This window comes from Ovis aries, chromosome 10 (genome assembly GCF_016772045.2).
Source record: "Ovis aries strain OAR_USU_Benz2616 breed Rambouillet chromosome 10, ARS-UI_Ramb_v3.0, whole genome shotgun sequence".
Lineage (NCBI taxonomy): Eukaryota > Metazoa > Chordata > Mammalia > Artiodactyla > Bovidae > Ovis > Ovis aries.
Genome location: NC_056063.1, coordinates 49,602,111 through 49,629,219, shown reverse-complemented (window position 1 = coordinate 49,629,219; position 27,109 = coordinate 49,602,111). Strand labels below are relative to the sequence as shown.

Sequence of the window (27,109 nt, the reverse complement as noted above, 5' to 3'; positions counted from 1 at the left end):
GGATCAAACCCTTGTCTCCTGCATGGCAAGGTGGAGTCTTAACCACTGGGTTACCACGAAAGTTCCCTTTCATCCTCTTTAAATCATTCTGGTATTTGCAATATTAAAGACTAAATAAATATAGTATAAAAAGTTAGGGAAACATGTTTGATCCAACTCATCTGGGTTTTAAACAGAACTAAACAGAATTAAGTATCATAAAGAATTGGCATTTTACATATACTTTCAACACTGCAATTTCATGATTCTGTAATTTCAACACATTATTTTATGCAGACAGAATTATACATTCTTGACAAAATAATTTTTTCATCTTTACATTTTCTGACTTTTCACATCCCCGAATACACATGGAAATAAAGAAGGGACTAAAGACAAAGATGTGCACACATTTTTGCCAGGGTATGTGGACCTGTTTCTTACCTTCCCCCTGTTATTTACACCTTAGTTTGGCTTCCCTGGTAGCTCAGATAGTAAAGAATCCGCCTGCAATGCAGGAGACCTGGTTTAAATCCCTGGGTTTGGAAGATCCCTTGGAGAAGGGAATGGCAACCCACTCCTGTATTCTTGCCTGAATAATTCCATGGGCAAAGGAGCCTGGTGGGCTACAGTCTGGGGAGTTGAAGAGTCGGACATGACTTAGCGACTAACACTTTCACTTTGTTTAAACCCAAGTTCTGCACAGAGGTGGAACGACATGAAATGAATTGGAAATGTACGCCTATACACAGACACACTCACATATAATTGTCTCCAGCACCCTAACTCCCAAAATATCCTGCTTCTTTATTCTCTCATTGTTTTCATTCTTCCACTCCCAGCTCACACAATGAAGTGATTCTCCCTCTTAAACTGTTTCCTTTTTATATCTGGGGAGTTGCCTTAATTTAACATTTGTATTCTTTCTTACTTCAATTTAACAAAATCTGCTAGTTTTCTTCCCCCTAATACTTGGTATACTTCCCTCTTTTAACCACACTACATAGATTCTAAATATTAACCTTGACCTATCTGTATTTTTCTTATCCCTCTGGTGTGGATTCTTCTATGTTATTTTCTATCTTCCATCATTCTATTAGCATGTCCACAGCTGGAGCCATAGGTAGGAAATGCAGTTATGGAATGTGTTTCCAAGTGCAGAAGCACTTGCTCGAGAATATATTTATGGTCAGTGCAGCGACTGAAGCGACTTAGCAGTAGCAGTTAGCAGCAGCGCTCTCAGAGCAAGAACTGCTAGTAGGAGTGTCACGATGACATAATTCCTTATAGCATCCTTCCACTCTTAAACTCACCTCCTTCTCTCCCTGCCCCACCTAGAGGAAAACTTTGCACTATTTCTAGTAGAGCCAAGTTTTCCGATTAATTACTGTGTGTCTGTTGATGTACTATCGGTTTTCAAACTTGTCTTTTGACCACGTTTTTATCCAGATGCAGAGGAATGTAAAGGGCTGTTTACCCAGAGTCCAGGATCAAGCTAGGGGGTGGGGTCCTGGCCTGCTTTCCCCGGAAGAGACCCCGCCCCAAGGAGCGCCCGTCAGCCCCCAGGTTCCATTTTCCTTTGGGGGGTTCCTGATTCCCTGGCCGCATCCACGTCTAAGAATGTGGCCTTCCATCACCTTCCTGCTCCCTATGCTTTCCTAGTCTAAGGATGCTTCGCTCAAGGACTGGGGTACAATTATTCAGCCACTTTCACTTACTGGCTCTTGGAAATCCTAAAACCAGGACAGACCCCCCGCTCTCATGTGTCTCAGACGCAGGCCCACTGGAGAAGTAGAAGGGGACTGTGGAATCATCGTCCGGGCTGGACCGCCTTGCCTAATTCTCACATACAGGAGGAGGCAGGAGGCATGGAACACAAGCAGGCGGTGCGCTGCCTTTGTTTTCATGAATAACGCACACAGGGCCTCTAGAAGTGTTTGGAAAACCGCCACACGAAATGTAGAACTGGGCTTTTTCCTGGCTCGAATGCGTCCTTTCGGTCTCATTTCCTGTTTCTCGGCCTCTGTCTCGTTTCTCTTCCCACCCCTACTTCGTGCCACATTTGCAAATCTTTCTCTCCTTAATATAAACTTCCCCTTCGAGGCCTTCCCACTGCCGAGGTGGTTTCCCACGCAGGGCGGGCTCGGGGGCGCCGTGCCGGGGTGTCCGGCCACTCGGGCGCCCCAGCGCGCTTACCCAGCTTTGCAAGAAAGTGGCGCACGCGATCGCCGCCGCGCCCGCTCCGCTCCCAGCGCGCCCGCTTCCGTCCGCTCGCCGCCCTGCCCCCGCCGACCCTTCGCAGCCGCGCTGACCCCGCGCCCTCTGGGCCGCCGCGGGAGAGCCGGGCCGCGCTGCCCGCCTCCCCTCTCTCCCGCCCCAGAATCTCGTCGATCCGCTCTCCGGGGCGCGGAAGCGGCGAAGGAGGGAGGGACCCTCGGGAAGGGCGTCAAGGACTCAGCTCCGGGCTGCTCGCTTCTCGGGGCTCCCTTCTGGGGAGCGAGGAGGGGAGGGCCGGACTCCGCTCTCCCGCAGCCCCTTGGCCGGTATCTACAGCTCCCGCTTCCTGCCCAAATTCCGAGCGAGGGCGGGCATCCCATCTCCCGGGGCTCCGGAACCGGGCGTGCGGCTCCGCCTCGCCCCCATTCATCCCGCCAAGGTGAAGCGCTGCGCGGGAGGACGCCCTCGCCTCGCCCGCAACTTGCGTCGCTCGAGAACCCAAACAATGATTTCCCCACCGCCTTCCGCACCCGGCCCTGCGCGCGCCCCACCTCCGCGTGCGCCCCCGCGCCCAGGGCACCTCCCGCCCGTTCGCCCCGGCCGGGACCCCATTGTTGCCCGGCGCGGGCGATGCCCGGAGCCACGGGGGCGGTCCCCGCGAGCGGTCCCGAGCCGCCGCCGGCCGCTGGAGCCGGCTCCGCCCACACCTTTCCAAGTTAGCTGGTGGGTGAGCCGCGGGGACGGCTCGGGCGCCCGGCCCCCTCCCCGCACGTTTCCACCCGGGCGGGAGGGGAGCGGCGGGGGCGGAGGAGGGGTGGGCCGAGCGGGCTCCGCGCTTTATTTGTCTCCAAATTCCCTTCCTAAGGCAGCCTAGCGCGCTCTGGCACAAAAGAGGGGACTTTCTGGCGGCTCCGCGCGAGTCCGCTCCCGAGGAGTTGAAATCGGGGGCTCCTCCCGCGGGCCCCTCGCGCCCCGCGGCTCCCAAGGCAGTGTTGGCCATGTGTGGGTTATTTTGGGTGCCGCAGCAAGGTGGTGCAGGTGATCGCGAAGCGCGGCCGAGGCCGGGGGGCGGGGGCAGGGGTGGGGCGGGGTGGGGCGGGGTGGAGGCTCCGCGGACCCACCCCCCAAGCCGGCGGCCCGGGCGGCGAGGCGAGGGCCGGGCAGTGGGTGTTGCCTTCTACCTCTGCGAGCGGGGAGGGGTTAGTTTCCCACAGGGGATTTCAACCATCACACTCAGAGCCCGCCTCCTAATCCTCGGGCGGAGCGGCTCGGGGGCCCCATTTTATGGCAATAAAGCGACTTAGCGCCTGCTGAGCGAGCCCCTCCCCGCCGCCGCCCCCGCCCTCGGCCCCACCCCGGGGCTCGCCCGCAGCGGCGGGGCTTTGTTTCTGGGGAGGAGGACCCGGAGCTCTTTTGTTTGGGGGTTTGGTGTTTTCACCACCCGCCCCCCCAACTCACCCCACCCTACCCCACCCTTCCCCACCCCATCCCCCCGCGCCTCTCCGGTTTCCTGAGCTGCGGGCTGCAAGGGAGGAGAAGCGGCGTCTTGCAACCCCCTCGGCTGGGCCCCGGGGTAATTCGATGCGGGCCTGGCGAGGCTCCCCACGCTAGACCCGGGCTCGCGTCTCGGCAGCCTCCACCCACCGGCCCACCCTACATTTAGCGCATCATGTGATCCGGGTAAGTCATTTGCAAGTACAACAGTTCCCTGGGTTGCCCCCCATTCATTTCCTGAGAACTGCAGAGAGCAGCTGAGAGGCTCTGCCCGTGCGTGTGCGAGTGTGCGTGTGAGTGTGCGCGGGTGACGCCGTGTGTGTGTGTGTGTGTGAGCGTGAGTGTGTGCGCGCGCGCGTGTGAGAGCGAGAGAAAGGGAGAGAGAGAGAGGGGGACTCTGGGTGAGGGAAAGAAAACAATTTCTCCTGCTCTGCAGCTTCTGTTCAGGTCTGTGCCGATTCTGTTTCTTATCAAAATAAACAACCCCCTCCTCTTTTTTTTTTTTTTTTCCTGGTGCCATCCCAGATCAGACCGTAGTCTCTTAATGTGTTTTATTTTTCTTCTGTCATCTGCTCAAGTTAAGTCATTTTGGTTGGTCTGTGTTCTTAAAGGGGGAAAGTGTTGGGAAGCGGGGCGGCGGGGGGGCGAGAGGGAGGGCGACGCTTTTGCAAAGCAAGTAGCGTCGGTTGGATTCGTGGAGAAGAAAGGAGATTTCTCCCCCCCACCCCATTTTTTTAAAAAGAACTTATCAAGTAGCTTGAATTAAGCAATATTTTTCTATCCCTAGTGGAATTGTTGTTTGCAGTGTTTGCCTGACAGTTGCCAAGGATGGGAAATAAAACACCAGGGCTGAATTGGGGGTTGGGGGGGGGGAGCTTGTGGAAGTAGTTTGCCCCCAGGAATAGAGCGAGTTGGGTGACGAGCTGCCCCACCGGGCCGTGTGGGCTGTGGGTGTGCACTGGAGAGAGCGGAGGGGAAGGGGTTAAAGCGGAGATGACACTGCTGGCATGAATAGTGGTCCCGGTGCCACATTCATTATTGTCTCTGGTCGTAATGATGTGTAACTGTCACTTGCTACAGTGCCTGGTCTGTGGAAGTAGCCGGGGGGCTGACCCGAGGCTGTTATTTTCAATTACGGGGGACCTGGCCGGAGTTGACAAGGGGCAACTTTGCAGGGCCACCCGGGCGGGAAGCCCGCGGAGCCGGCCTGGGAGCCACTTCTTGCCTTTAGAGGAGGACTCGTACTTGACCTCCGCGACATTAGTTGGTGTTCGCGTTAGATGCTTCCCTACAGGAAGAGTCAGTCCTGCTTTTCTTGGGCAAAGAACTGCCTGTTAGAACTTTGAAAACTTTTATCTTTGGGGAAAAGGGTGGGGTGCACTCAACAGTTCAGTTTCGAAGTGCATTTGGGGCAAAAGCTTGGAAAAAGTACCAATTCCTTTGTTACATGCCCTGCAGCTTCCCAACCCCCTTCACCCTGCGCTTCGAGTTTTGCATACTTTAATAGTAATAGCCTTAATTCAGCTGGTAAAAGCTGACTGTGTTGAGTTAGAGAGTATTAGTACAACGGAATGTGTAATCTGGATAAACAGTTCGCGTGGTTAATATTGTCAGCTCTCTAATTTAACTGTACGGATGGTTTAAGTGTCGCGCTGTATGGATTGTTTTAGGCAATTCCACTGGCTAATGGAATCCTCAGCCGAGCCCTCGGATGTTTTGTTTTAAATCAGCTTTAATATTCTCTCAGTTTCCCTGAAACACCAGGGAGAGGAGCAGCTCTATTTACATTTGGTGCATGTGCGTCTAGTGGCTTCGGTAGACATCTGCCAATCAACGGACGTCATTCTGCAAATCCACCTAGACGCCTCCATGCCCTCTTCCTACTGGAGGATAGAGTTGTTCAGCTAAGTAAATGCCTTGAAATGAATTTGGTGGTTTTTAACGGGCAGCGGCTTGTGATGGGGGAATAGGAGTGGTCGCTTCGAAGGCTGGGTGTATTCCTTCTTCTAAGAAAGGCTTTTTGAAATTGGCATTCAGCAAAAACAGTGACCCCTCACCTAAAAAATAAAATAGGCTGGGAGTGCTATTTGTAAACCTCATTCATTTTTGTTTACATTTTTTTAAAAACCACATAGAAATGGGTTATGATAAAGGGATATACTTTTCGGCTACAAAATGTTTAACTTTAGCAGCTTAGAAATGAGATGTTGAAGGACAAACATTCGGTTGCATAAGTTGTATCTTTATGGCTGCAGCCTGGTCGATTGGATTAGGTTAAACTCCTTTGAGTTGGGAGAGGGTTTTGAGCATACCAGAATTGACAGGAATCTGTAATGTAATAAGGAAAGGGGTTTTTTATTTTATCTTCTAATTCATAATTACTATGAAATACACTAAAGCTGGTAAAAGTTGGGATGGTTTCACAGAACATTGTAATAATTTATGCCCTAAAACTATTATCGCTGTGGGAGATAAACATCCTTGAGGGGTTTCTGTGTATTTTTGAAATATTTCAGTTATTCAGTAGTTTCACTACTAATGTTTCAGTTAGTAGTGCATATTTAAAAGAAACTTCTGTCAGTTAAAACTTTATTTTGGAATGCTTTGAATGACTATTTACTGAATGAAAATGGTTGCACTAATGGGCCCTTTAATATATATATATTTTTCTCCTGAAAATTCCTTTGCCACAGCTGAATGTCCTTTGGGAGAAAATTGGTCCTGGTATAGCATTTGAGACCTTGACCTTAGCAACTCTTGGCTGGCGCTTGTTTACTACAGCTGCAGCCTATGTGTGTACAGAAAGGGAGGGACTGCAAACACTGAAGCGCTCTTTCCCCAGGCCGAGGGAAAAACAAATCAGGATGCTTGAGTCTTTCCAAAGAGCACCCATCAGGCATGTAATGGTGTTAGTGTTCTGGTCATTAAAAAAATATATATGTTCCTGGGGAATTACTTCCCAGCCTCCTGGGAAAGGTAAACATGCTCTTCGGCAGACTCAGAGTGGGTCTTAGACGTCATGTCCTGAAGCAGGCTGCTATCGACGTAATGAAATAATATAGTCTAAATGCAGGTGTGTTTTCTAAGATGACATAAGGGGTTAGGCCTCTAGGCCTGTATGGGAGCATTTTGAACTCAGGCCTTGTTGGTTAATCTGGAGTGTTGAGTATCTTGAACAGTGAAGTGATACTGCTAGCTAGATGAGCGTGTAAACGTCTTGGACATTTTCATGGTGGTACAACATGGAGCGTGTGGAATTTCATGTTTATGCAAATTAACATGAGGTTAATTACATTAAGTTTGGGGGTGTCAGATGGTTTCTTTATATTGTGAGAGTAACAGTTATCTTAGTGTCAATTTCATAAATCTAGCGGTAGATGATTTAATTGTGTATTAATGCAAAATAGTTTGTAATCCACTAGAAATGGCACAAACTTATTTGAAAAGTTATTCTTTCTTTGAATAAGTAAATTTTCTTACTTGTGCTTCCATGTTGATTAATGAACACGAGCTAAATATTCCAGAAGAGTTTTGTTCAGAATTGACACCATGATTATCTTTTTTTTTTTTTAAGAACACAGCTTTCATTTTTGTAAATAATTCCTAAAATAGGTTGCTCTGGCTTACCTTTATGATTTACATTTTGAAAATCCCATAGGGTACTATAGTGGAAATATCTGTATTTTTGCCCAGTGTTCATTTATTTTCCATTTTAAAATTTATGTTTATTTTTTCAGCCAGCAAATTACGTGCGCCTTTCGATCTTAAGTATGGACAAAATGTAAGGGTAAAAATATTAAGATTAAATCACTGGCAGCACCCTATAACCACAGCCTTAACTCATCTACCACAACCAGGGCTCTCAAAATCAAAACGCAAGTAAACAGATGGGCCTTCCCCTGTGCCCAGAAGGGCAATAGCCTTAGGCTCTGTGAGACCTGCTTAGTTTCTAGGTCCCAAGCCCTTCCAGAGAACTGTCTGACTTCAGCGGGCCAGAATTCATTGTCAGGGCCTAGACTGGCCACACCCCATCTGATGTCAGCTTTTGAGTTTTTGCGGTAGGGAACACATGCTGTGGATTAAATGGTTACTTTCTCTATATATTCTCAGTAATTATGTTACAAAAGGATTTTTCGGTTTAGGGTGTTTATTGTCATAAAAGTGGCTACTTGAGTAGTCCTGTTGCCCCATAAAAATTTGTTTTGGTCTGTCAGTAGATTACAGGATACTCAGAATTCTCAGAGATGGTCTTTCTTCCTGTCTTTTTTTTTTTTTTTTTTTTAACTCAGAGTTGTACTTTTCTTCTGTGGCTCATTTGATGGTGTATATTTTTGAATATTTATTAAAAGCAGTTTTGGGGCTGGTCCAAACAGCATTGCTGTTTAGGTACAGATGGAGCAGTAGAAAGCCCTTGCTGCTTTATTGCTGTGTAGAAGATGAAAAAAGTATAGAGCTTTGAGAGACTTTTCCCACCCCCATCAGAGGCCATAGAAGCTGCCACTATTACTTTGCTGCCCTTCACATCCAGGAATTGTATTTGATGTGCTCCATTCACCATGCTTAACAGTATATATATGGCTTTTCACAATAATTGCCGGTATGATGTGTATGTATGTACTATATATAACTATAGTCTATTTTAGGTACATGCATATGTATATATGTATATACATAGTATTTATATTTATGAATGTGAGTTTTTATATTCTCTAGTTATATTGGTATATACCCCATACATTAACTGTATATATTATGACCACGAATTATGGTAAAAAGCCCCCTTCCCACTTGTATATATAAAAAAAAGAAAAACAGGCAAAGTTTGTTTTTTTTTTTTCAAATTCTATGTTGGGGGATACTACTCTCACTTAAGTTTAACAAGCCAACTTATAACAAAACATGAAAACAACTCTGCCTCAAAGAAAACAAAGCAACTGACCTAAATGACAAGGAAGGTAAATGATTATAAAACATCAGATAAATAACTGTAAAGGAAACGTTCATTCATTTCAGAATTGGGTGTCTGCTCAGATTATACATCCTGGAATCAGGACTGATTTAAGTGGCAGAGATACTGCAGCTTGAGTGGTGCTCTCAGTTACTAACTCTGGATGACCTTGATTAAATTTTTTAACTCTTTCGAGCCTGTAAAATGGGAAAAACAGCATGCAAGTTACAGGGTGTGGTGAGGGTAAGACGAAATAGGGTAGGTAAAAATCACTTTATAAGCCTCAGGAACTGTGTGACAAGTGACTTGACAGAAACATCTCTCCCTCCCCAGCCCCCATCCCTTGCCCTGAAAGGGACGAACTTTCCAGTCCCTCAAAGTGAGCATATAAATTACACTTATGGAGAAGGAATTTCCGAGTGTGGGTAGAAAACTTCTGGCAGTCAAAGGTCATGAATTCCATTCCTGTCTCACCAGAGATTTGCTCTGTGACCTTGAGAAAGTCACTCTTAAAAAGTTTCTATGTAGCTGATATAAGTTAATGACTGTTAATATTTATATAATGCAGGTGAAGCATCTGAGCTTTTTCAGAGGAGGATACATGAAAATAGTTTCTGTGATCATTTCTAAAAAGTAGAAAATAAAGATCAACAAGGATTATTTAGAGATTATAAACCTCCGGGCTACTTCTTCAGTGAGTGAATTGAAACCTCTATCAACTGGTCATTAGAAATGCCCTTAGTTTTTTTTTTTTTTTTTTTTATGGAATCATTAAATTTGTGCTGTTGTACTATAATTTAGAACCATCTATTGAACTGCAGATCCCCACTTAAGCCAGGATTCTGTTGATTAAGCTATGTCTGATTTATGATTGAGTCTCTTGGTTAGACTCAAACATTGTTGCAATACAGCATGTACACAATAAAGAAAGGTAGTGATGGGGATCTTTAAATGGGTATTTGAAAATATACTGCCACACATTTTTTTTTTATATGCGCACATTTTTCTGTCATGTGTATTTTTTTTAAACACACACATGTTGGAGAAAATTAAAAGCAATAATAATTTACATAGTTTTAAACCTGCTACATTTTCTCTAATTAACAAGTTTTTTTCACACCCTTTGCTCTTAGACTCAAAAGTAGCTCATCAATATAACTCTTTCCATGTCACACATACACCTTGCCTACCTCCTGTTCATGTTACAACTATCATTGTAAACATCACTTTCTGTGGGACTCTCATTTATCATCCCTTGCTTGTAGAATACACTGGGTTCTAGGCTGTAATCTCTGGCTCCATAGCATATGATATTCCTTCTGATGTAATTGCTTGTTGATTTGTCTTGTCCCTTCCCAGTAATAAGCCCCTTGAGAGCAGGAGATGAATCTTCTTCATAGTTCCTTTCCTGGCTTCTAACATAGTGACTGATCAAACAGTGCTAAAGTACTTACTAAAGGAACTAATTGAGAACTGTTCATATGACTGTCCTTTTAGTAACTAAGTGCCAAATATCATGGTCATTTCCTATCTATACCTTTTCATTTCTGGTAAATATATTCACCACTGTTAGCCGTTCCACAGTTCACTGCATTTTCCTGAACTTATTTCCTCCTTGTAGTGAAGTTAACTAATGCTGGGTTTAAAACCTTAAGCAACCCAGTGTTTAGCCATCTAGCTGGGCAGGTTGGTTCTCCAAGTCTTAGTTCACTCATTGATAAAGAGAAACAAAAACAAGAATATGTAATCTCAACATTGCGGAATGTTTTTGAGGGTCAAAATTGTGGTAATGCCTGCAAAGCCTCCAATATGTAGAACCTTGTACATATTTTGTTGTAGTTCAGTCACTAAGTCATGTCTGACTCTTTGCAACCCTGTAGACTACAGCATGCCAGGCTTCCCTGTCCTTCACTATCTCCTGGAGTTTACTCCGACTCTGGTCCAGTGAGTCAGTGATGCTATCCAACCATTTCATCCTCTGTCTCCCCTTCTCCTCCTGCCCTCAGTCTTTCCCTGCATCAGGATCTTTTTTTTCCCCCAATGAGTTGGCTCTTCTCATCAGGTTGCCAAAGTATAGGGTCTTGAGCATCAGTCCTTCCAGTGAATACTCAGTGTTGATTTCTTTGAGGATTGACTGGTTTGATCTCCTTGCTGTCCAAGTGTGTCAGGAGGCTTTTCTAGCACTGCAGTTCGAAACCATCAGTTCTTTGGCATGTTTAGTGCCAAATATTAGTCTGCTCAAAAGGTACCAACCTCCAGTTATAAGATAAATAGTTCTAGGGAGGTAACATGCGACATATTAAATATAATCAACACTGATGTATGTTATATACAAAAGTTGTTAAGAGTAAATCCTGAGTTCTTACCACATCACAGAATTTTCTTATGGTTTTGTATTTATATGAAATGTGGGATGTTTACTAAATTTACTGTGGTAATCATTTTATGATATATGTTACACTTTAAACTTCTACAGTGTTGTATATCAATTATATCTCAATAAAACTGGAAGAAAAAACTTTAATCTCTTCCAGTATTTTGATTCCTCTCTTAAAGGCAGCTGTTGACAAAATAACTGCTCTGTATTGTGCAACTGCTATAATACAGAAATTAGGCACTGTGCTTTTCCAGTCTGAGGTTACTTAATATGTACTTTTTAGTAACCAGGCAGGTATAGTTGACTTTCAGGTAATTGCCACTTTAAATACTGTATGTGGAGACCCCTAAAGTACCTTTTGTACAATGGATTTTGACTTAGGAACATCAGTTCATGGAGGCATCTTTCAGCTCTTGTAAGACGGGGCTGTCTGCCAAGTAGTAGTCTGCCCCCTCCTGCCAGCCATGATTTTGCTGTTTGTGATAATAATTTCAAAAACTATTTGAGAATGTTGCTGCTCTTTGCCTTTCATTAACAAACTGTGTAGAAAAAAGGGAAAATGAAATTTCCTGCTTCTGGTTGTAAGAAGACCGAACCAAGGGTTCAGTCACTGTGACTGTCTCAGTAGCTAAGTGTCAGATATCATGGTCATTTCTTATCTGTGCCTTTTCATCTCTAATAATTATATTCACTTCTCTTAACCATTTCGCAATTCACTATATTTTCCTGAATTTTTTTTTTCTCTTTATGAGGAGAAGCCCAGTTGAGACAAAGAAATCATTAGGTGTGCTGAAAATTGGTGAATCTTTATTGAAAATGTTTAATGGAGGTAAGCTAATAAATTGTAAAAAAAAAAAAAAAGACAACATACAAAATGCTATGCATGTGTTTTTAATAACACTATTTAAAAGATTGTGTATAATTACAGATTTTGTACTATTCCTTTGGGAAGTGGTGTCCTTTAAAATGTCAGTCTAAATCCTTAACTTATACATATTTGAGTTTTGTACAAGTTTGTAGGAGTGCATTTATATTAGAAACATGAGATTCCTTCCTTCATTAAATAGTCATTGAGTATGTATGCATGATATTATGGTTTCTGTTTTATAGATGTGGAAACTGATTTTCTGAGTCATGTCTTCATTGGCAATAGCCAGTTAGCTTTAAGCAGAGATTTGAAGAGTGAAAAACCTTTGAACTATCTTCTTTGTCACCCCTATCTCCCTTCAGCATTAAATATGCTATTCCAGTTAGTCTTACTGTAGAGAATTAGAGCACAAAAATGGGAGTCTTAGACAAATAGATGTTGTCTTTAGAGGCCGTTTTATTTTACTTGTAGACTAAGTTGATATACTGTTACTAGAATACATTTACTAGAATATTTACTTCAGTGTAGAAGCTAATTCTGTGTTTGCTGATGTATGTACTAAAATAAATAGAGACAATCCAAAGAAATTATTTTAGAAGGCAACTCTATAGAATGTTCCATAATGTTAATAGTAGACCAAGAAATTCTGGCCAGTATGCATTTCGTATTTGATAAAAGCTGAAGACGGGAGGAGAAGGGGACGACAGAGGTTGAGATGGTTGGATGGCATCACCGACTCAATGGACATGAGTTTGGGTGGACTCCGGGAGTTGGTAATGGACAGGGAGGCTTGGTGTGCTGCGGTTCATGGGGTCGCAAGGAGTCGGACACGACTGAGTGACTGAACTGAAAGCTATTAAAGTCAGAGGCATAATAAAAGTAATAAAAATGTATTATTCATGTTAAAAATGCCTTACTTACTCATTTGACTTATGCTTATTTAGCTTCTACCATGTGTCTGGAACTATGTATGAAAGTGGGTAGGACATCATCAATTGCTTGAAAATCAAGTAAGGGAGGTAAGACTTATGCAGATAATTATAATTCAGAATAATTTGTGATACATGGATCAAGTGCTCTAAGATGTTTCAATACAATGTAGGGGAGAAAAATTGCTCCTATTTGGGAAATCAAAGGTTTCAAGTTTTCAGTGGGTATGTGGCAAAAGTCCTTCATGGAAAATGTTTTACTTTATAGAAAAGAAAAAGCAAACCTGCCAGAGGAGAGCAAATTAAAAACAGCTGTTTAGGCATCTATGGTGATTTCACACCTCCTTTTCTGTTATCTTTTAGAGCTGATGGCTTTTGGTGTTTTGGTGAACCTCTATTTGCTGTATCATCAGAAAATTTTCTTTTCCAAAAAATAGATCCTGGGATATGCTTGGCTAGTATGCACACAGTGTTAACAATGAATTTTTTATTCATTATTTATTATTATTATTTCTTGAAATTAAAAAAAAGTTTATTTTAATCAGTGACTAATATCGTGGTGGTTTTTGTCATACATCGACATGAATCGGCCACGGGTGTACATGTGTCCCCCCCATCCTGAACCCCCCTTCTACCTCCCTCCCCACCCATGTTACAATGAATTTAGAGAAGGTTTATTTGGATAATAAAAATGATAATAATGATGGTTGATTAATAAAGTTAAAAAAATACAGTTTATATGAAGCTGTCTAATGAAATTTTTTTTCCTATTGCTGAAGAGGTTTGATATGTATTTTATTTATAACTGATGGGAATTTTAGCCTTGACCAAAAGCCTTAACATATAAGAACAAATCTTTTTTTCTACCTAAGATCAATGAAAGGGAAAACTTGAACACTGATCAATTTTACAGAAGGTCAGAGTCAGTTGAAGGGATATTTAGAAAGGAACTCCATGTTAGAGTGGTTGAATATCTGAAGAGGGCTATTCTGTGGAACGTGCAGTAGCTTTTCTGCTGTAGGTATAAATACAGGACACTTAAGCAAACACATGAAATACTTCATTTTGAGAGATCATATAATAAGAAACAAATGAACTCTTAATGAGTCTATAAAGAGCATTGATGGAATTTTTATTGTACACTGAGCTGTCTATTGAGTATATTGGGACTATACCAAGGCTCTAGGCAGAAGCAGTTGTGTTATATGTAAAAGTAGCTTTGTAATTAAGACAGTTTAGTAGAATACCTGAGAAGTAGGGGCCAGCAAAAACTTTGCTTAGTGCTTTGGGGTTCATAAAGCAGTTTTAGTTTCATCCTTACAATCCTGTAAAATAAGATTGTGAAGGTAAAATAGCTTGAAGACAGCCAAGTAAAAACTAGAACCTTGATTTCCAATACCAGTAAGATAATTTGTTTCCATTTCAATCCATTGCTGTCTTCCTACTTGCTTTTAGTCTTAACAAGCAGATATTTGGGTAGTCTACATTGTATACAGAGGTGCTGCTGCTAATGTTTAGCTTAGATGGTTTATTCACTGAGTATTATTGGTTGAATTTTTATCTCCTGAAGCATTTTTAAGGAGTATATCAAACTCCATATATAACGACTTGGATAGATCAGCCCAGTTAATCTTAGACGAGACTAGGAATGCATCCACATTCTGAAGAAAGTTAGGGAGGTGGTTCATATCAGGGGTGATACTAGGTGCTGAGAATACTTAGATAAATAACACATGGGCTTGGTCTTAATATATAGCTGGATTGGGGAAAATAGACAGCACCATTGAGTCCAAAGGAAGGGCCATACTACCGTATCCTGCTTCAGTTTATTTTCTTCATGTAGATCTTTTATGTGCCTAAAAGTAATACCCTGGAGAATCTTAGATTTATGTTTTACTCTCTTGAGTACTTTTAATCTTAGGAGAAAACCTTTTTCTCCATTTAAAAGTGATTTTCTAAGTTTTTTCTTTTTTAAAAAAACTGTACATTGCACATTTATTATACATAAAATGTGTATATACATTTAAAGATATTCTTTAATGTTTACAACTCAAAGCTAGATATTTGTGGTATTTAAATGTGAATTCTTTCTTTTTGACTTACTTTTTTGAAGGATTACCACTTCAGCTCTATAGGAAATAAGCTTTGTAGAAACTCACTTGTTGAGCAGTGTTTAAAAATATATCTCTTTGTTAAAAGTAGGTACATGAGTGTGGAGACTTTAAACTTCATTTTATTTTGTTTATTTTGAAAGCATGTAGTATTTTTATTAACAGCATTTTTGTCTTAGTTATTACACAATAATGGTACATCTTATAATCTGTGGATAGAATGAAATATGGTAAATGTCCACTTGTTCATTTTTTTCTGCTGTTATACCATCAGCATGCTCTACTAGGAATGAGGACATTCTTTTATCAAATTGTGATACTATTCTTACATCTCAGAAAACGGACAATAACTCCGTGTCACCTAATATCCAGTCTATATTCAGCTTCTCCAATCGTCCAAAAATGTCTTTTACAGTTTTTTTTGTTTTTTGTTTTTTAATCCAGCATTCAGTCACATTTCATTCATTGCAGTTGACTAAAATTTTTATTACTGTTGTGTACCAACTACTCAGTAGGGACAAATTTGTTTTGTTTTAAACGTGCCCCTCCCTCCTTATCTTTTAAGGCATTGGTGTTCATTTTGTTTCATCCCGTTTTTTTGTTTTCATTTTATTATGGGAGTATAATTACTTTACAGTGTTGTGTTAGTCTCTGCTGTGTAACAGAGTGAAGCAGCCATATGTATACATACATCCCCCTGCCTCTTGAGCCTCCTTCCCACCGCCCCCTTTCCACCTTCTGAGTCACCGCAGGAAACTAGCTGGCCTCCCTGGGCTACACAGGCGCTTCCCACTAGCTATCTGCTTTAAACCTGGTGGTGTATACATGTCAATCCTGTTCTACCAATTTGTCCCACTCTCTCCTTCCCGCACTGTGTCCACACCTCTGCTGTCTATGTCTGTGTCTCTGTTCCTGTCTTGCAAACAGGTTCGTCTGTACCGTTTTTCTAGATTTCATATATATACATGAATACACAATACTTGTTTTTCTTATTCTGACTTGACTGTGTATGACAGACGCTAGGTCCATCTGCATCACCACAGATCGCCCAATTGTGTTCCTGTTCATGACTGAGTAATATACCACGTCTTCATTATCCATTCATCTGTTGATGGACATTTAGGTTGCTTCCACTGAAAAAAGCAGTAAAAAACACAAACACATGGAGGCTAAACAGTATGCTACCAAAAGAACCAAGAGATCACTAAATTTCATTTTTATAGTGAGCTCCTTTCTTTTTTACTTAGCTTCCCTTCTTCCTGTAGCCAACAGTAGGATTATATTCCCCCGCAACTCTTGTCATCAGAACTATTATGTGTCTTCATATTTATCTCCATATCCATAAGTGTTACAAACGCATATGCACACATGGTTTTTTGGTCACACTTAGAAAAAAGACTTTTTGGAGACCTTTTTTTTCATTTAGTACTGCCTAAGGGAAATCCTCCCGCTTAGCTGCAACGCAACTCTAATCTGTTAAAGGCAAAACAAAACTGTGGCATATATTCTAAGGGATGGTTGTATAGTCTGTTTAACTGATAATTTATTAATGGGCAATACTTCGTTTCCAGTTTTTGCCATTAAAACCAATGTTGTAATAAATGTATTACAGACCTTTGGTATTAATTACCAGGGTGGGGTTATTGATTCAAAATGTTGCCACATTGCATTGAGGAAAGGTTTTTTTTTTTACCAGCAAAGCAGGGAAATACCCATTTCCTAAAACTCCACCGGCCAAAGTTGACACTTTTCTTCATTTATGATTTCCTGGTTTCTAGTGATCTGGAACAATTTTTCCGGTGTTTGTAGGTAAATTGGAATTCTTCTAAGAGTTGCCCTTTATTCCTTGTTCATTTTTCTGTTTGGTTATTGTCCTTCTGTGGGAGTTATTTATATATTCCACTGGTTAACCTTTTGTCTGATACCTGCATTGCAGGTAATACTTTTCCAAAAACTCATCTTTTGTGTCTTGTCTGTTTAAGAAGTAGCTTTTGGTATGTAACATTTTAAATTTTAATATCTTTTTTTCTGTGTTTCTCTGGTTTCCTGTTTTTGTCTCATGTTTTAACTGTATCCACTGATAAAGTAGACTTATAATCTATACTTAGATTTAATTTTTCATTCGACTTTCATCTTTAGTCCATTGGGAAGGTTTAGTTGTATGTATGGTATAAAAGAGGGGATGATGGGGGTCTACTTTTAATTACTTTCAGATGCATATTCAGTCCATTGTATCAGAACCATATTTAAGGTAATATATCTCTTCTCTCAGTCAATATAAATTCCATAGGTTTTTTTTTTTTTAAGAGATATCTTTCTGATACTGGTTTCTAGTTTAATTCCTCATTTTTCAGAGTATGTATGATTTTGAGTCTTTAGAAATCTGTTGATTTGTTTTATGGCTCAGAGTGTGGTCTGTATTAGTGAAGGTGACGTGTAGAAAATAGTGGATCCTGCACACTGTTGGGTTGTGCAGTCTGTAAATGTCTCTTAGGTCTGTGTCAGTTGGGAAAGTTGGTGAATGTTCTTTCAGTCTTCTGTATTGTTAACTGATCTTTTAACCTCCTTGTTCTGAAGAGTTTAAGTATTTAAATTCAGTTCTATTCTAACTCTTTTCAGTTCTGTAAGCTTTTGTTTATGTATTTTGAAGCTCTGTTTTTAGGTGCAAACACGTTTAGGATTGTTACGTTTTCTCTGAATTGACCCCTACATTGTCATGTAATATACCCGTTTTGTTTTTTTTTTTGGAGAGAACATCTGATTGTTACTGCTTTCAACTTTTATTTGGGATAATTTGGTCATTTGCATTAAACATTTTGATGTGATTAGGTTTCTCTACTACCTTGCTGTTTGTTTTTTATTTGTCCCTCCTGTTCTTCGCTCTTATCCCTGTTTTGCCTTCTTTAGACTTGATTATTTTTTTAATATTCTATTTTATCTCTGTTGTTGGCTTATTAGTTGCAGCTCTTTGTTTTATATTTTTTATATGTGGTTACTTTAGGGTTTACAATATGCATCATGAAGTTTTCACATTTCCTGTATGATGTCAGAATCTCAGTGTTATACCACCATTTTTTCCTCTCTCATTGTTTATTTTCTTAATATTTTTACTTATACATGTTATAAACTGTAATTTCTTAGTTACTATTTTTTGCTTTAAAGAGTCAATTAAATAGTTTTTTAAATTATGTCTTTTCAAATTTCCAGTCTTTTCTTGATTTGTTTGTTCTAGGTTTCTATCTAGTATCAATGTTATTTTGCCTAAAGAAATTTCTTCAGCATTTCTTAGAGAGCAGGTCTGCTGGCAGTGACTGGTTTTAGCTCTTGCTTGTCTGAAAATGTCTATAAGGTTTTGAATTCTAGGTTGACAGTTTCTTCTGCATTAATTTAAGGACACTGATACGTTATCCTTTAGCTTACATAGTTTCTGAGAGACACCTTTTGTTATTCTGTACATCTTTGTTCTTCTATAAGTAATATTTCTCATTTTCTTTGTCTGCAGGGTTTTTTTTTCTTTTTTTAACTTTGGCTGTGAAGTTAAACACACACAGATGTGTTATCACTTGCACCTGCCCTTCTTGGGGTTCTCTAAGCTTCTTTGATCTGTAATTTATTATCCTTCCTAATTTTTAATGTTTTCATCTATTGTATTTTTGAGTATTTCTTCTGCCCCTTTTCTGCCTCTTCTTGTGTTCTATTTTGACAAATACATTAATTGATATTATTTCATAGGTCTTAGTCTCTCTGCTTTCTCCCCTTCAGAATAATTTCTATTGATTTATCCTCAAATTTACTAATTCTTTCTGTTGTATCTAGTCTTTGTAAGCTTAGTGAAAGCATTCTTCATTTGATATAATTCATCTGGTATTTTCATAGAACTTAAAAAATTTTCCTACCTCTTTGCTGAATTCTTGCTTATTCGCATTGCTTGTCTTGTTCTCTTTTTTAAAAAATATTTTAATTATAAAACCTCTTTGATAGTTTCAACATCTCTGCCATCTCAGGGTCTGATTATGTTGATAGGTTTATCCCTTGCTTTGTTTTGGTGTCTAGTAATTTTTGATTGGTTACATGACAGTATGTAAAGGAATAGTACAGAGTGAGGTAAATATTACGCTAAGACATGGATATGCCTCTTGTTCTGCAAGATGCTACTGTCTGTTGATGGGGGAGTGAGTCTGTTTGTTCAGTTGCTGTTGAGTTACTGCTTTGTTGTTGCTAGTGAACAGTCGTATCACCAGAGACTTCAAGGTCCTGCTGGAATGCATTGCTTTACCTCTTGATTTCTGTGAGAAATGGAGTGAGTTTTTCTTCTCAGTGTTCCTGGTATACCCTCGTCTTTCTACCAGTTCTGAACTCCTGTGACACGAAGGATCCTTTTCTGGGCTTTTTGCCTCTACCTTGGCAGTAGTCTAGGGCATCCCTCATAGCTCAGTTGGTAAAGAATTCACCAGCAATGCAGGAGACCCTGGTTCGATCTCTGGGTCGGGAAGATCTGCTGGAGACGGGATAGGCTACTCGCTCCAGTATTCTTGGGCTTCCCTTGTGGCTCAGCTGGTAAAGAATCTACCTGCAATGTGGTAGACCTAGGTTCAATCCCTGAGTTGGGAAGATCCCCTAGAGAAGGGAAAGCCTACCCACTCCAGTATTCTGGCCTGGAGAATTCCATGGACTACAGTTGCATGGGTTGCAGAGCTGGACACAACTGAGTGATTTTCACTTTTACTTTGGCAGCAGACTGGGTGAAGTTGTGAATGGATAAGTATGTGGGGGTCTCAGTTTCCCCACGCAAGCTACAGTTTTAGTCTGGCCTGGATGACTGAATCGGAGCTGAGATTTTGTTTGCCTGTCTATCCCTTTCTCTTTGTGGTAGGTTTTTGTGCCTGTGAGTTCTGTATCAGTTATGGCTGATATGTTACTGACATCACTGTAGAATTCTGGGCTTGAGTTGGTTTCTTCCCTTATTCCAGGACCAGTTGAGTTTTAACCTAGTATTCAGTGCAGAGCAATTGTGTTCATGACTTCTGTCTCTCGCCCAACAGCTGCTATTCTTTGAACCTGGAAAAAGGGATAGGCAGAGGTCTCTCTGTCTCTCTCTCCTAGTGGCAGATAACTTTTCCTTCTCTAGCCTGCAGTCCTCTTTTTCATGGAGGGAGCAGGAATATTTACTGTCTTCCTTTCTGTGACAGATGGCTTTTGCTTAATTTGATATCAGAGACTGGAATGAGGCCAGTTTTCATGATTGTGCCCCAGTGGTATTAGCTGGTCCCTACCTGTATGTCATCACTTCCAAGGGTGGCTTTCTTAGGTCTCCTGTTCTTTTTCGAGCCTTTTGTCTTAGCACCTGGAGGAGGATTCTGCAGAAGAGTAGGTGAGTGGCTGTGGAGTGTCCTTGCATCTGGGTCTTCCTGATACTAAGTGACTTTGTTAGCCCACATTCAGCTTTTAAAAATTTATTATGTTTATGGTGGTTTCCTATTGCTTGAAAATTAAAAGAAAATTTGCAATTGAAGTTAAAAAAATAACAAGATTTATCATTTTAACTATTTTTAAATGCACAGTTCAGTAATGTCAACTATATTCACATTGTTAGGCTGCATGCTTAGTCACTCAGTCGTGTCTGGCTCTTGACACCCCATCCAGGCTCCCCTGTCCATGGGGATTTTCCAGGCAAGAATACTGGAGTGGGTTGCCATTTCCTTCTCCAGTTATGCTGCATATCTCAAACATTTTCATCTTGCAAAACTGAAGCTCTGTATGATTCTAACAGAAACTCTCTATTACCCTCTCTTATAGGACCCTGATAACCATGCTTCTGCTTTGTGTTTCTTATCAGCTTTTATGACTGTTCACTTTTTTTCCATTATCATGGCCGAAGGCAATTCCTCCTGTTTCTCTAGGAAGGGGCAGTCCTATGAACTGAACCCAGTTCACCTAGTTGCCTTGTGACTTAAATTTTTGGTCTTAAAATCATGAATTTGGAGAGTATTCATTTCACATAGCACTTTCTTTATTTACTGTATAACTTCAGTTTGCTTTGATGTCATTCTTTGTTTTCTTTTACTTTGGTAATACCCGTTAAACTGTGTGTGTATGTGTAAAATACAGTAGTGGAAAATTCTTTCTTCTTTAGTTGACTGTTACAGTGCATTGGAGGATTTAGGATTTACTAGTATTGACCTATTTTTGCATTAGGGAGCAAACACTTAAAAAATAATTTTTTACTTTTGTGCAACTTGATTCTATGTGATATCTAGGAAAGATACTTAGAATATATACAACTATATTTACACTGTGGTATACACCTATAGTATTTTTCTTGGTTCTGAATCAGATTTTTGTATAATAATTTATGTATCCACCAAAATTAACTTAGAAAATATTCATGTTTTTCCATGAACTGTAATTGGAACGCTTTTAAAGGGTGATACCCAGTGTGAACCATAGTCTTTCCCTACCCCCCAGTGGTAGATATGTGATCTTTTTCCCCCAGTTTCTTCTGTTTATTTGTCTATTGCTAAGTTTTCAACTTTTTTTAGTATCAAGGTTTTGGCGACGAAAATTTCCATTTGCTCTTTAAAGCTATTTAATATTGAATTGCAATTGACATCTATTACACTGTATTAGTGTCAAGTGATTTGATGTGTGTGTGTGTGTATGAATGTACGTGATTATCACAATAAGCTTAGTTTACATCTGTCACCATACATGGTTACAATTATTTTTTCTTGTGAAGGGAACCTTTAAGATTTACTCTCTTCAGTACAGTTGCTCAGTCATATCCAACTCTTTGCAACCCCAGGGACTGCAGCACGCCAGGCCTCCCTGTCCATCACCAACTCCTGGAGTTTACTCAAACTCATCTCCATTGAGTTGGTAATGCCATCCAACCATCTCATCCTTTGTAGGCCCTTTTTCCTCCTGCTTTCAATCTTTCCCAGCATCAGCATTTTTACCAGTGCGTCATTTCTTTGCATCAGATGGCCAAAGTGTGGGAGTTTGAGCTTTAGCATCAGTCCTTCCAATGAATTTTCAGGACTGATTTCCTTTAGGGTGGACTGGATTGATCTCCTTGCTGTCCAAGGGACTCTCAAGAGTCTTCTCCAACAACACAGTTTAAAAGCATCAATTCTTTGGCACTCAGCTCTGTTTATAGTCCAGCTCTCACATCCATACATGACTACTGGAAAAACCATAGCTTTGACTAGACAGACCTTTGTTAGCTAAGTCTCTGCTTTTTAATGTGCTGTCTAGGTTGGTCATAGCTTTTCTACTGAGGAGCAAATGTCTTTTAATTTCGTGGCTGTACTCACCATCTGCAGTGATTTTGGAGCCCCAAACAGTAGTCTGTTGCTGTTTCCTTTGTTTACCCATCTATTTGCCATGAAATGATGGGATTAGATGTCCATGATCTTAGTTTTCTGAATGTTGAGTTTTAAGCCAACTTTTTCACTCTCCTCTTTCACTTTCATCAAGAGGCTCTTTAGTTCTTCTTCACTTTCTGCCATAAAGATGGTGTCATCTGCATGTCTGAGGTTATTGGTATTTCCAGCTTGTGCTTCAGCCCAGCGTTTCTCATGATGTATACTCTGCATATAAGTTAAATAAGCAGGGTGACAATATACAGCCTTGATGAACTCCTTTCCCGATTTGGAACCAGTCTGTTGTTCCATGTCCAGTTCTAACTGTTGCTTCCTGACCTGCATACAGGTTTCTCAAAAGGCAGGTCAGGTGGTCTGGTATTCCCATCTCCTTGTCAGAATTTTCCACAGTTTTATGTGATCCACATAGTCAAAGGCTTTGGCATAGTCAATAAAGCAGAAATAGATGTTTTTCTGGAATTCTCTTGCTTTTTCCATGATCCAGGGGATGTTGGCAATTTGATCTCTGGTTCCTCTGCCTTTTCTAAAACCAGCTTGAACATCAGGAAGTTGACAGTTCATGTATTGCTGAAGCCTGGCTTGGAGTATTTTGAGCATCACTTTACTAGCGTGTGAGATGAGTGCAATTGTGTGGTAGTTTGACATTCTCTGGCATGGCCTTTCTTAGGGATTGGAATGAAAACTGACCTCTTCCAGTCCTGTAGCCACTGCTGAGTTTTCCAAATTTGCTGGTATATTGAGTGCAGCACTCTCACAGCATCATCTTTCAGGATTTGAAATAGCTCAACTGGAATTCCATCACCTCCACTAGCTTTGTTTGAAGTGATATGGTTCCTAAGACCCATGTGACTTAATATTCCAGGATATCTGGCTCTAGGTGAGTGATCACACCATCGTGATCATCTGGGTCGTGAAGATCTTTTTTGTACAGTTCTTCTGTGTATTCTTGCCACCTTTTCTTAATATCTTCTGCTTCTGTTAGGTCCATACCATTTCTGTCCTTTATCGAGCCCATCTTTGCATGAAATGTTCCCTTGGTATTTCTAGTTTTCTTGAAGAAATCTCTAGTCTTTCCCATTCTGTTGTTTTCCTCTATTTCTTTGCACTGATCACTGAGGAAGGGTTTCTTATCTCTCTTTGCTATTCTTTGGAACATTTCATCCTCAGGACTTATATATTATATAATCGGATGTTTGTACTTTCTGACCACCTTTTCCCATTTGCCCACCGCGACACTCAGCTTCTAGTAACCACCAGTCTGTTCTCTGTATCTGTAACCTTTGGATCTTGATATGTACCCATTTCCTTTGGGAGCTTTTAAATTTGTTACTTTGGGATAAAATGTAATATTCCCTAATACTACATAATTACATTTCTGTAGTATCACATATGTAACTTTTTTTGTATTCCCAATGTTGTCTGTTTTTTTTTTCTTTTTTACATTCTTTCGTTAAATAGTCCACAAGATGCTTTGTTCTTTTATTATTTTTCTTTCATAATTCTTTTGGATTTTTAGTCATTTCTACTGTTTTTTTTCTTGTTTTCTTTTAGTGACTTTTTGCTTATATTTTTTTCAATTCTCCTCTACTTTTGTTTTTTGCTTCATTTACTTTTTTTTTAAGCATATACTTATGAAGACCTTGAAGTTAGTAGTGTTCTGAGTATATCCTTTGCTATATATTCTGTGTGTTTTTTATGAAGGAATACTCTCAATATTTCTATTTTGTAATTCTGTTTCTTCTTTAAGTCAAGAATTTCTAGGAATATGTTTTTAAATTTTTGATTATCATTTTTAGGTCTTCAATTTTGGGTTTGCATCTAAGTTTTGATTTACATTCAGAGATTGTAATTTTAAAAATATTCTCATTTTCAAATCACTGATTTTTTAAATGTCTAAGTATATGGTTTACTTTTATAAACATTCTCTAGAGATTTGAATAAAGATATCTTCTTTTGAGGAATGTGATGTTCTATATTTTTTTCAGCTAAATTGTTTATTGATTTGTTTTAAATTAAATTCCTTTATTGTTCTGTCTTATATTTGTTCTGCTCAATTTGATTAATTCAGAAAATGGTGTATTGAGTTTTACATTCTAATATTTTAAAATCTTAAACTTTTAAAATGTATCTTTTGTTATTTTAAATTGTTGTAAAATAAAAGTGACATAAAACTTAACTGCCCTTCCGTATAGCCCTTGGCAGGCACCATCCTACTTTCTGGGTTTTTGAGTCTGACTGTTTTACATACCACGTATAGCTACAGTCATATGCTATTTGTCATCATGTCTCTGGCTTATTTCAGTTAGCACGTTGTCCTCAAAGATCAGGTTTATTGTATCATGTGGTAAGTTTTCTTTCGATGTTTGAGATTGAATAACATTGAATTGTATGTATACTGCGTGAACATGGATGTTTGAAAGTCTTTTGAGTCTAGCTTTAAATTCTTTCGGGTATATAACTTCAAGTGGAATTGCTGTGTACTGTTGTAATTCTTTAATTTTTTTGAGAGCTTGGTATACCACTTACCACGGAGCTGTATCACTTTGCATTTTCATCGGCTACAAGGGGTCCGGTTTCTCTACATCTTGGCTAATACTTATTGTTTTCTGGGCTTTTAAAAATATCTTTCTGGTGGGTTTGAAGTAGCATCTTGTGAATTTCATTTACATTTCTATAGAGAGAAGTCATGTTGAGCATCTTTTCATGTGCTTTCTGGCCATTTGTATATCTTCTTTGGAGGAATGTCTGTTTAAGTCCTTTGCCCATTTTTAATTTTTTTTTATTGCTGTTTTTGAATTATAGGAATTCCTTGTATATTCTGGATACTATCCTCTTATCAGATACATGATTTGCAAATATTTTTCTCCTATTCCATGGGTTCCCTTTTCACTCTGTTGATAGTATCATTTGATGCACAAAAGCTCTGTTTTCCTTTTTAGTGCAGTTTATCTTTTTTTTTTTTTTTTTGTCACTTATGCATTTGATGTCATATCCAAGAAATCATTGGCAAATCCATTGTCATGAAGCTTTTCTCCTGTGTTCTATTTTAAAAGTTTTATAATTTTATGTCTTCATTAAATTTTGGTAGCTTTGCTTGTATATTTACCCGTGTATTGTTAGGTATATATAACTCCATGACTTTTCTTAAAATTCTTCTTTTTTTTTTGGTATTGAATGCCTTTAAAATGAAATTCATCCTAGACTGCTATTAATACTGCCATTCCTGTTTGTTCTCTTTGAGAGAGACTTTGAATGTTTCTGATTTTACTGTACCAGTTGACTTAGTCTGTCATTAACTTTTTCTTGTTAATTTGTTTTAAGTTTGCTTTATAACATATAGTAAGTAGTTCTTTTCATCATTTTCTTTCTCTTTCAACCCATTTTATTACCTCTTCTTTTTAATGGTCACATTAACAATAATAACCATCCCTATGTTTTCCTTGATAATGATGTTGTTAGTCATTTCATCATATTTTTGTCAATTTAATCAAAATGATATTTATATTTTTAAATTTCCTATGTGACTCCCATCAATTTGGAAGATACGCTGTACTGTGCTGTTTGACTGAGTATTTCAACCCCAGCTTCATGTTAATAGCTCATATAGTGCTGATGTGTGACAAAGAAAATGCACAATTTCTTTAAGAGAACTCTGTTCTGCAATTTTTTTTTTTTTTTGGTGATACATTGCCATTGCTAGAGCATTTTAGTAACAGATAGACACATCTTCAGTGTCCATAGTGCGAAGGCCCCCTCTTAGGTGGGATTATGTGTGATGCCATTGGTTAGCTAATTGCTTCTTTGAAAAGAATCAGGAAATAGACTTTCCACTACATCTTGCAGTAAGGTGACTGTTTTTCTTATATTCTCTCCTTTGTTCTTTTATTGGTGCCCAGATATAGTGGAGTACCAGTTCAGTTCAGTCACTTAGTCGTGTCCAACTCTTTGCAACCCCATGAACCACAGTATGCCATGCCTCCCTGTCTATCACCAACTCCCAGAGTCCACCCAAACCCATGTTCGGTGGATGCCATCCAACCATCTCATCCTCGGTCGTGCCCTTCTCCTCCCACCTTCAACCTTTCCCAGCATCAGAGTCTTTTCCAGTGAGTTGGTTCTTCGAATGAAGTGGCCAAAGTATTGGAGTTTCAGCTTTAGCATCAGTCCTTCCCATGAACACCTAGGACTGATCTCATTTAGAGTGGACTGGTTGGATTTCCTTGCAGTCCAAGGGACTCTCAGGAGTCTTCTCCAGCACCACAGTTCAAAAGCATCAATTCTTCAGTGCTCAGCCTTCTTCACAGTCCAGCTCTCACATCCATACATGACTACTGGAAAAACCATAGCTTTGACTGCATGGACCTTTGCTGGCAAAGTAATGTCTCTGCTTTTTAATGTGCTGTCTAGGTGTGTCATAGATTTTCTTCCAAGGAGCAAGCGTCTTTTAATTTCATGGCTGCAGTCACCATCTGCAGTGATTTTGGAGCCCCGGGCCTTTTATTCTAAGGATATGAGTCTATGGACACATTGTACTGCTAGTACTCTTCTGTAATTTGCTGGAGATTTCTGTTTTAGAGTAGTTCATTTGTCTCTTCAAACACTGGATAGAGAAATTGCTTTAGGTGTATTCAGTTTAAAAAAGTTTTGGGATTGTTAAGCAGGTTTCTACCGTTATCTTGAAAATCATGAGAATCTTTGTTCTCCAAATAGCTAAAATATCTTCTGAAAAGTCTTACTGTGAAATCATAAACTGTGGTGGAAACAGTCACAGTCATGAAAATCAACTAATTCTGAATTCATATTT

General features: G+C 40.0%; 1 protein-coding gene across 9 annotated transcripts in view; it reads left to right on the top strand.

Annotated features, from left to right (window-relative positions):
• Positions 1-3,431: 3,431 nt before the first annotated feature.
• The window catches only part of KLF12 (KLF transcription factor 12), a 521,468-nt gene continuing 497,790 nt past the window's right edge, over positions 3,432-27,109 (top strand). For 3 of the 9 annotated variants that reach the window (XM_042254943.1, XM_042254945.1, XM_060394527.1), the window contains exon 1: positions 3,432-3,876. The gene's annotated coding sequence lies outside the window, so the exon portion shown is untranslated. The other 6 variants (XM_060394530.1, XM_060394528.1, XM_060394526.1 and 3 more) reach the window with 2 other exon arrangements.